Genomic DNA, 11,575 nt, shown 5'->3' with positions numbered 1-11,575 from the left:
CAAAGATGTTGTATCCGCCGATAACTAAAATAAAATAAATATTTTTAAAAAAAGAAAGAAAAAGATACATTAATGGAAGAGGCTCATGTAAGAGATCTTCCTGTGATTAAAAAAAAAACTACATTTCTGATCAGGTATGCTGCATAACATATTTCTGTTCCTTTGTAGCTCTAATAAATGATTCTAGTCTTACTGAGGCCAGGTACTTATAGTTCTCCAGCATCTCATCTTTGTATAGGTTTCTCTGAGTTGAATCAATTAAAGACTACCCCTGCTGGGTGAATTCTATAGCCACATCCTCAAAGGTAACCAATTCTTAGACGATCACACATATGCTAATTGAGCACAGTGATATGTCCACCAATGTTCACTGTTAAGAAGTGACACCAATGCCTATAAAGGATTCTAAGGTCTTCCATATTCTACCATATTCAGTGGTCATAGGACATCTCTGAAAACAATTACTCACTGAGGATCTCCTCCATCATAGGGCTTTTTAGCATCTTTTATAGGTGAACTTCTCTCTCCATAACTAGACAGGGAGCTCTTTTTGTGCTATTTCTCTATATTACAACACACTCCTGAGCATGTTACAAAGACTTGATTAATAGCAATATATGAATAAATTATTTGAGAAAGGATACTTTCATTTTCTTTACAATCTGTCAGAAAACCCAGAGAAATAAATATCAGCACCCTGAAAGTTAAGATTAGTATGATTATTAAAATACTGAAATAATTTTCAGGTAACCCCTCCCAATCTAAGAAGAATGGCTATCTGAGAAATTCAGTGAGGGACTAAGTCTTGGCAAAGTTATTTTTTGCTCTAAGGAGCTCTGAAAACAGGTCTGTCTATAAGGAAATATGCCTCCCTGGTCAATCCAATTGTGCCATTTTATGGAATCCATGGCATCAAGAAAAACAAATGCTTTCCATGGTATTTTGTTTGTTTGTTTGTTTTGGTTCTAGGGATTGAACCCAGGTGCATTAACCACTGATCCACATCCCTAGACCTTTTTTTGAGACGCAGTCTGAGTTGCTTATGGCCTTCCTAAATTGCTAAGGCTGGCATTTATCCTCTTGCCTCAGCTTCTAAAGTTGCTGGAATTACTGGCGTGCACCACCACATCTGGCCCATGTCTTTTACATAATATGGATTCAGGGTTGCATGCTTACATTCCAGATTATGAGAAGATTCCAATGGCTCTCCCATGTTCCTTAGATTATGAAGCATCTTTAGACTAAGTTGTTTCATGTCCTTAAAGTACAGGGGAACATCTAACGCTTTTACACATTGCTTATACTAACAATGTTCGTCATCACTGTGGGTTTAAATGTATTACTTCCTACAGGAGTTTCTTCATTCTTTACATCCAGTGGGGATCCTTTTGTGTGTTTTGGTATTTTCAGTAAGATAAAAAGAACAAATAATGGTTTTCTCACATTCCTTACATCCCATGTGCCTGTGAAGGTAGGAGGAACACATAAATACTTTTCTACAACTTTACATTCAAAGGGCTTCTGTCTACTGTGAGTTATCACGTGTAAAGTAACACGAGGAGGAAGCAAAGTCCTTCCCATCTTGGTCATAATCCAAGTGTTTCTCTCCTGTTATGACTTAAATGCTCAATAAGACCTGAAGATGTACTGATAGTTTTTCCCATGGAATCTGTACAATGTGAGTCACTATATGCGTAGTAAAGGCAATACAGTTAAGTCTTTCCACAATTGTATGTTTATATGGTTTTGTGTGATTTTGCAAGTGCTTCTTAAAACATGACTTTCTAAAGGATTTTGACAATGTGTTGGATTTAAAGGGCTTCTAACCATTGTGGATTTTCAAATATTTAGTGGGTTGAGAAAAGCCAGGGAAGGCTTTCCTCTATTCCTAGGGTTTCCACCCCCAGTATGTTTGAACATGTTTATTGAGGCCTGAGCTCACAGTGAAGGCCTTCCCACATTTCTTACATTCATGGTTCCTCTTTGATGTGAATTCACATGAGAATGTGAAGCCAGTAGGAACATGTAAATGTTTCCCCACACATGTACATACAAAAGGTTTCTCTCCAGTATGAGTCCTCAAATATGAAGTAAGATAGGAAGAAGCAGCAAAGGCCTTCTTGGTGATATCCAAATGTTTCTCATCTGGTCATTAAGGCACAATGCTGTAATAAAGTCATTCACAGATTCTTTCCATTTATAGGGCTCCTATGTGAATCCTTACATGTTTACTTAGTGACAAAAATACTGAAGACTTTCCCACATTCCTTACATTCATAAGGTTTCTCCTCTGTGTGATTTCATAGTCCTATAACCCAGTAAAACTTGCCAAAGGTCCTGCATTTAGAGCAACTTATTCCTTATATATTCATATGACTGTGAAGGTGGGAGGAATGCATGAGTGTTTCCCAACACACTGGACACTCAAATGGCTTCTCTTCTGTGAGCTCACGTACACAAACAGTTAAGTTTTGCTGTGCTTAGCAAAACAAGGAGTTCTGTGAGAAAGTATGAACTCTTTGAACTGTGTCCTTGTTGCTGTCTTAAGAAGATAGGAGAAAATAATGTTCTGCCAAGTGTAAAATTTATATGTGTGTGTGTGTGTGTGTGTGTGTGTGTGTGTGTGTGTGTGTTTGCCTGGGAATAACTAACCACAAGTTAATTGATAAGAAATATGGAGCACTGTGACCATAAACAAAGTTTTCCTGAGAATGTTTATCCATGCTTGTAAGGATTAAGCTGACGAAAGGATGTTTTTTCTTTCCCCTTGTTTTAATTAACAATGCTGTATAAAAGAAGGAGAGAAAAAAGTAAAGACGGTGCTCGTTTTCTACTGAATGTGTGTGTGTGTGCATGTGTCTTTCTTAAGCGTCTCTGCTGTACCAGAAATTACAGATTGTCAACGGGTCTGATACGCTTCAGTGTGGGATTTCATATGAATATTAAGGTGGACAAAATATCTAAAACATTTTCCAATTCCCCACATTTGCAGGATAGTCTTACAACCTGGGTTTGAACATGCACCATACAGCTTGTGGAATGAGTTAAAGTTTTCCTACAGTACTTCCATCTGAATTCTTTTTCTCTTGTTGAGTTCTCCTGTGGGCCTGAAGGTGTGACTGATTGACAAAGGCTTTCCCACAGACATGGTACTCAAAGGATTTGTCTTGGGTGCACATTTTTTGGTAGGCAACATTTGGAGCCTGACTGAACATTTGGAGCCTTTCCATACTGATTATACTCAGAACTGTTCCCTATCCTTTGAACATTTATTTGTAGTGAGAAGTATGAGTGTCACTAAAGACTTTCCAAACTGATTGCCAAGTTCCCTCCATGTGACTACTTTCCTGATAATAAAGAGATGAATAATCTTTAAAGGATTTTTCAGACTGATGAATAAATTCTACCCATTTCAGGAGAGAAACATGATGGCAATAATGATGATTTTTCCCATTTTCATAACATGCACAAAGTCCTTACCCTTTGAATTTCTTTCAATGTGAACTCATAAGTCCTATGAAGAATTCTGTGACATCTGCTATAATTTTGAAAAGATTCCCATAGCTTTTCATGAAATAGTTTTTAAAACTCAGAGTTCTATGATAAAGATGGCAATGTGACCTGGTAGAAACACTGGTTTGGGGGATCTCTCCAGAAACACTTTTCTCTGTTTGAGAAAGATACTCCTCTCAAATTTCTCTCATTTGTGCTGATTTCTATCATGGAATTCCCAGTCTTCTCTAAAGGAGGAAAATAAGAAGTATCTGGGGGCTGGGGATGTGGCTCAAGTGGTAGCGCGCTCACCTGGCATGCGTGCGGCCCGGGTTCGATTCTCAGCACCACATACAAACAAAGATGTTGTGTCCACTGATAACTAAAAAATAAATATTAAAAAATGCGCTCTCTCTCTCTCTCTCTCTCTCTCCCTCTCCCTCTCTCTCTCCTCTCTCACTCTCTCTTAAAAAAAAAAGTATCTGTTGTCACTTTTACCATTTGCAACCCTTTTGATATTTTTAACCCCAAAAAAAGTCCTATTTGTTGTCCTTTTAGTGTTAAGGCACATTTCTCATGGTGAAATTAAACAGAGTGTGAGAATTTATTCATCAAAATGGTAGGTTAAAGAAGTTAAAAGGTATTAATTTTTTTGAGTTATTTATATGTTCTGGAAATTAAAACATGCCAGACAATAAAGGAGCAAAAGATCTAAACAGACATTTTTTGAAAAAAGAAATATAAATGGACAACAAATATATGAAAAAAATGTTCAACATCCTTAACAGTCAGGGAAATACAATCAAAACTGTACTGAGATTCCATTTCACTCCAGTTGGAATGGCAATATTCAATAATACAAATAATTTCTGGCAAGAATGTGAAAGGAAAGGTATACTCATGTACAGAAACATCAACAATGAGTAGTTAGCTATATCCTGAAACTTCCAGTCCAATGGCCTCACCCTTTAGATGCAAATGGCATTTAAAACAGTTCCCTCATTATTCTTCCAAGCATACTGAACAACTCAAAGACAAGAAATATTTTCCAAAAACATCTTGGAAAATGTATCCTTCCACTATATTCAACTCTTCTTCCTTTAACCAAGAGATCAGGCTGGGTTTGATGAGATGACATCCTGTACACGAGGAAAGGTGCATTCATGGAAAAGGCTCATGTAAGAGATGGTGACTCTTTCCATGGCTCAGGAACTTTAGTGATAATGAAAGCAGTTAGTTATAACAAAAGCAGCAGCAGCTCTGGAAAGTCTAAGTAGAGAGAAATGTGTCCACCTGTGATGCAAGAGTATAACTTCATACAAGCATGCATGTTCCCCATACCTGATAATCATTTGGCAGTCAGCCATCTTCCTTTCTGCCTCTGTCTTTGCTTTAGGAAAGCAGATTGGATCTCTAGGAAGTAAACCTCCTGGAAAAGCAAAAGGCCTGAGAACCCAAAGCTGACCATAATTCTGCAATCATATGCCTGGAAGTCATTCCATCCTAGTTTGAAATTCCCATATAATCCAGCACACTTAGGAAAACCCAAAAACATAAACTATGTCATATAATGCCAGAGCAGTCTGCCTCACCTAGAGCCAGAAAAAGTCATAGTGAGCTGTGCTTCCATCAGGGAAAGTATAATAGCATTTTACAGGTAAAGAACCATAAGCTCTGAGAGACATGACTTTTTGCACACTGTGATAGAACTCATGACTAAAATTATGCAGCATTTAAAGCCCAAATACACATACCAGAGGCTGACTTACCAAACAAACCTGTATGGTCCACTCCAGCATCTCTGAAATGAATAAGCAACATGACTATTCAGGCCATTTAAATCTATCCTGGGCAATGGGACTCTCAAGCAAATTCTCTAAAAAGAGCATCAGCAGAACTTGCCATGTGACAAACCCATGGCCTCCATCCTATAAGATTTATGATTAAATATGCCTGAACACCCCCTTTTGTAATTACAGGGACATGTCAGGGTCGTGGGAATCTAAGTAGATAGTGGCAATTTCAGTTCCTCTGACTATAGGATTATTTGGATTCCTATAGTTATTGATCATTAATCAACAAAATACTAACAATTTGTAAAAATCACACATTAGCTCTGTGTTGGTAATAAAAGATGAAGCCACTAAAAACAGTATATGCATATTAATAACAACAGCTACTATTTAATGAGCATTTCTGTTTGTTGAAAGTTAACACTAGAGACACACACACACACACACACACACACAATAATCCTAACAAAACTCCACAGCAGATACTGTTATCGTGAATGCTGAAAAAATTAATTAGGCTTGGGAAACAGAAGTGATTGTTCCAATATCATCTAGTTATTATGAAGACTAAAAGACTAAGTTGTGAAAAATAATAATAGCCAGGTGTGGTGGTACAAGCCTGTAATCCCAGTGGCTCAGGAGGCTGAGGCAGGAAGATTGCCAGTTCAAAGCCAGCCTTTGCAACTTACTGAGGCCCTAAGCAACTCAGCAAGACTCTGTCTTTAAATAAAATGCAAAAAATAAAAAATAAAAGGGGCTGGGGATGTGGGTAAGTGGTTAAGTGTCCCTGAGTTCAATCCTCAGTACCAAAATTAATTAATTAATAATTAAAAATAAAAATAATAGCAGCTAAAAGTTCTCAAGGGATATACAAATAAAAAATTGTAACCAGCTAGGCACACACCTGTAGTTAGCTACTCTGGAGGTTGAGACAGGAGGATCACAAATTCAAGGCCAGCCTGGGCAACTTAGCAAGAAAACCCTCTCTCAAAATAAAAAGAACCAGATGTAGCTCAGTGGTAAAGCACTTCCCTAGCATGTGTGAGGTCCTGCGTTCAATAAAATTCAGTAACAACAGTTATTGAATAAAATAGCAATATAAAATAAAAAATAAGATAAACATTCTGCTATCCTAAGATTAAAACAGAAGACTCAAATAAGATAAACAATGAGAGACATTACTACTGGTAAATTGTAGAGATGAAGCAACTAACCATGGAACTTTAAATGACCAAGGAAGTGAGCTCCCATCATGAACTGCATTTTGTCTGCCCCACCAAGCCTTTAATTTGGGCATATGTAATAGCACTCTATCATGAAATGGAAATTGCATAGTCATCACTGAACTCTTAACTGCTTCTGTGAGTACAAGTATATTGTATGAGCAGCTGGTAAAGACTTGGTCAACACATTCCATTTGCCCTACTTTTCTCCGTCAATTTATGCCTGTGGCTTCCTGGGGTATTCCTGATGCCCAGAGGACCAACAGAAAGCCAAATTCCCAGATGGGTCTGCACTAAAGCACTATTGAACAATGACCCTATACTAATGGCAAATCTTCCCAGCAGCAGGGAACCAAGCAGTATATTTGTCCTCTGATACTGGCATTGAGATGGCCAGAAGCACACATACATATTTATTCATGAATACCTGCTGTGTTAGGTAGGGTTTCTCTAGAGAAACTTAACTGATTTTTTTTGTATGATGGAACTGATAAGGGAATTGGCTCACCAAAGAGGTTGAAAAAAATTCTACAATGACCATCTGCATGTTGCAAAGCCAAAAAATACCACAGTGAAGACTCAGTCCAGATGCCAGAGTACTCAGAGCCTAGAAGACAGATGTTACAGCCTCCAGCCCAAGTCAAAAGGCCAGAGAGCCACTGATGGCAAAGGTGGAAGCAATTGGAATCTAAGTTCAAGGGCAACAGTAGGAGAAAATGCACTCTGCTCAGAGAAGAAGAACTGGAGAAAAGGGGTGAGGGTGAGGGTGAGAGGGAGAGGGAAAGAGAGAGGTAGGGGCGGAGAGAGGTGGGGGGAGACTATGTCTTCTCTTCCTCCAATTTTGTGTTCATCAGGACCCCCAGTCTACAGATGGTGCCTGCCCAAACTGAGAATAGGTCTTCCTCACTCACTTCACTGATTGATAGGCCAGTTTTCTCAAAAACATTGGCAATGAAACAAACCCAGCAGTGGGCTGGGAGAGTAGATTAGTGGTAGCGCACTTGCCTAGCATATACAAGGCCCTGGGTACCATCTCCAGTACCTCAAAACAGGAAGGAAGGAAGGCATTTTAAAAAGAAACATCCAGAAGTGTGCTTTACCAATTCTTTAAGCACCCCTCAATCCAGTAGTGCTGATTCCCAAAATGAACCATCGCTGTTGCCAAAGTTGTTACCAGATGGCTTAAAATTTTGTTAGAAACAAGACTGATGACAAGTAAGGTTAGGAAAAGGAATAGGTATAGATATATAGCTGTATTAAAGGACAGGCTGTATAGGTACTTGTGTCCCATGTAAATGGCCACCAAAAGAAATAATTAGATGGGCTGATGTAGTGTGTACATGTCAGTTACCTTATCTAGCCACCCCAGAGCTTGCTCCATGGACCCAGGAATAACTATAAGGTCAGTATGAAGGATATCTGTGGCTCAACAATATAGATTTCAATTTACCAACACTGGCACAGTTGACACTACTGCTCTGTGCCTAATCAGCCAAAAGTAGAAACCATCAACTATCCAAATGTCAGTGATCCCTACTTGACTAGGGAGCCACCTGGTGGCAGGCTTATTACATCAGCCTGCTCGCATGATGAAAGTGAATAGGTAAAATTCTTCATATCTGGAATACACTCAAGTTCACGAGATGGATTTGCTTTTCTCCTAGATATGCTTCTGTGGGAATCAACATGTGTACTCATCTACTGACTTCCCTAAGAGAATTACCACTTCCAACCCCACCAACACAGAACACCGTCAGTTTGGAGAGCTTAGTTCCTAATAAGGAACACTTCCTCTAGTGGGCACAATTATAGTCTCATATATTGGATAATAAGATAACCCCCTAGCCATTCTGGGTTTCAAATACCAGTAAACCAAGAGGCAAGGAAAGGTGGGGGGTGGGAGAGGGATGCTTATGGACTGACTGATTCAATTACCAAAGGAAAATGGAGATACTGCTATATAATCTCAGTAAGGAATCTCCTTGTATACCCATAATGCACAAAAAGGTCAACAAGAAGTTGCAGCTGAGAACAGGCAGGCATATAGAAAGTGTAGATCCTTTGAATATGAAGATTTGGAAATAACTGAGGTTTTCACTGAGGGAAAAGGAAACAAGGAAATGATCATTGAAAAAGTACACCAGATATATAAATTGCAACTTAAGAGTCTAATTCCAGAAAAAAGAACTGTAATGATTTTGCATATTTTCTCTTTACTTGTTATATCAGGTATTTTTTATATGAATGTTTATATAAACAGATCATTCACTCCTGCTTGTTTTTATACAAAACTTATTAGTGGTTAGTCTTTCAGGTAACGAAATACTCAATGAGAATGTGACTTTTGAATAGAAATCAATATGGCCTTTGATGGGAACACCTAGACCTTACTTAAGGAAGAGAATTTCTTCCCTTGAGCCTCATTGGGTAAGAAATATAAATGTGTGGACTGGGGGTGCAGCACAGTGGTAGAGTGATTGCCTAGCATATAAGAGGTCTTGAGTTCAATCCCCATAATGAAATTATTGTTTAATTGACATAAAGGTATTCAAATATGCGTACAAGGGTGCATATGCATGCTCAATGGAAAAATATACTGTCCATTGTCAATTTATTCAATTCACTCCAAATTCACCTTCAGGAATTAATTACTACTATCTTTAAGCATTTATCTTTTACATACACCACATTTTGCCAATATGTTGACACACTGGTAGGACATGCGGGGGGCGGGGGGGGGGTACTTCTCTTGATACAAGCAGCTGCTGCAGGGTGAAAGATGCTCCAGTAGTGCCTGGCCACATTTGTGCCCAGAATACACAGTTCATAGACAATCTGGAAGCTCTGGTTCTGGGACACTTCTCTCTGCACACTGGCACACCATGTGCATCTCCCATACTTTGCAGCTTTGCTAATGTTTGACTAGCAAAGACTAATGAGTATCACCAAATAAATAAATAAATAAATCTCCAAAATCCAATAGGTTAAAAATAGCATCTAGTAGGCAAGAAGTCTCTGAAAGTTACAATGATGTCCACTTTTTGATACTTAAACTATGATTCTCCCTTACTTAAAGCCATATGCAATTGAAATCAAACCAATACCTTAATTAGAGCTGTGTGAGATCAAGAGCAGAAATTCACTAAAAAATAAGCCCACATGTGGGCCTGTGAGATGGGTATGGTTTCTTTGTTTTCTTATGATGTTGGGGATCAAACCCAGAATTTCACTTATGCAAAGCACATGCTTTACCATTGAATTACAACCCCAGCCCTGTTCTCTTTATGTCAAGAGTAAAAATACCTGAGTGCTCTATTCCACTAGCTGAGCACACTAGCTCACTTCTGTAACCCCAGTTACTTGGGAGGCTAACAAAGGAGAATTCTAAGTTCTAAGCCAGTCCGAACAACTTGGCAAGACTCTATCCTAAAAATTTTAAAAATTTAAAAGGCTGGAGTGATTCAGTGATACGGTGCTTACCTAGCATGCACAAAAGAACCAGGACTCAATACACAATACAAAAACTTTTAAAAGACCTGCCAAAAACCAAAGCAAGAACAGACTTGACCTCAAGGGGAAACACTGCAAAAATTCTGTGAAGAACACAAGGTCTAAGTTGCCCAGGCTGGCCTCAAACTTGTGATCCACCCACCTCAGTCTCCTGAGTAATTGGAATTACAGGTGTGAGCTACCATATCCAGCTTTCAGAACATTTCATCAAAATATGGCCCTTTCTCATGTGTCTGTCACTTTGTATGCTAATGTTATATCCATTACTCTGGGTTTACACTCTCACCTTGTGAGATTCTGGACTACTATGTAGCTCCTTATTCTAGTGTCACTCAGCACAAGGTTATTACATAAATGACTGTTAAAAGCTGTATATACCAGAAGGAACAGTGCACACACCTATATTCCCAGACCTTTAGCAACTAACGAAGAACTTGTCTAAAAAAAAAATAGAGTTGGAGAAGTAGCTCAATGGTAACTGAGTTTAATTCTCATGTGCACGGGGTGAGGCTGTATAATTTATGAGAAAGGAGTACTACAAATGTTTTAGGGAAATCAAGTACATAACTTCCAGCCAAGTGATGGAAAAATGAACCATTCAAAGAAAAATACAACAAAAGACAAATCATAAGTCACTTAAGTATACTCAAAATTTATCAAATTATGTGTAAACAGACATACAATTCCCAGTAAGTAGGTTAGTGGGGACTTTGAAAATGTCATTAATGCACTACAGAATTAAATGTTCAATGGTGGTCCAGACAAAGGTGAAAAATGTAAAATTGCATGGCCTAACGTATAACCTACCCTTTTGCACTTAAAATAACAGTATTCTTTTGCTTTTGAATGGAACATTAGGTCCATTTGGTATAAAATGTACAATGTTTCCTTAATGATTTTCAGGCTAGATGTACAAAGTATTGAATTCCCTACACACACTGTATTGTTTTTCTTTTTTCAATTTTTAGACACAATACCTTTATTACCTTTATTTATTTTTATGTGGAGCTGAGGATCAAACCCAGTGCCTCACATGTGCTACAAGCACTCGGCCACTGAGCCATAACCCCAGCCCATGTATTGCTATTTCTTTCTACACCTGTTAATATTTGCCTTTCTTATTTGAATGCTATACTGTTGGGTTCACATATACTTAGAAATGTTATATCTTTTTGATGAAGTGATCATTATCAGTTTATCCCCTGTAAGTACATCTATACATACTCTTGCTTGATTTCCACTTCTTTTTCTTTTTAAGGTGAAAATGGACACAATACCTTTATTTTATTTATTTATTTTTATGTGGTGAGAAGACTGAACCCAGTGCCTCACACATGCCAGGCAAAGGCTCTACCACTGACCTACATCCCCAGTCCTTGGTTTCCATTTCTAAGAGATATTTTTCCATCCCCTCATTTTCAGTCAACTTATGTCCTTTTAAAAGACAAAGGAAGCACTTGCTTAGCATGTGTGAAGCTGAGACACTGAGTTCAATTCTCAACACCACATATAAATAAATAAAATGAAGGTCCACAAACAACTAAAAAAACATATTAA

Source organism: Callospermophilus lateralis, chromosome 1, assembly GCF_048772815.1.
Source record: "Callospermophilus lateralis isolate mCalLat2 chromosome 1, mCalLat2.hap1, whole genome shotgun sequence".
NCBI classification, from domain to species: Eukaryota; Metazoa; Chordata; class Mammalia; order Rodentia; family Sciuridae; genus Callospermophilus; species Callospermophilus lateralis.
This window is presented reverse-complemented; position numbering follows the sequence as displayed.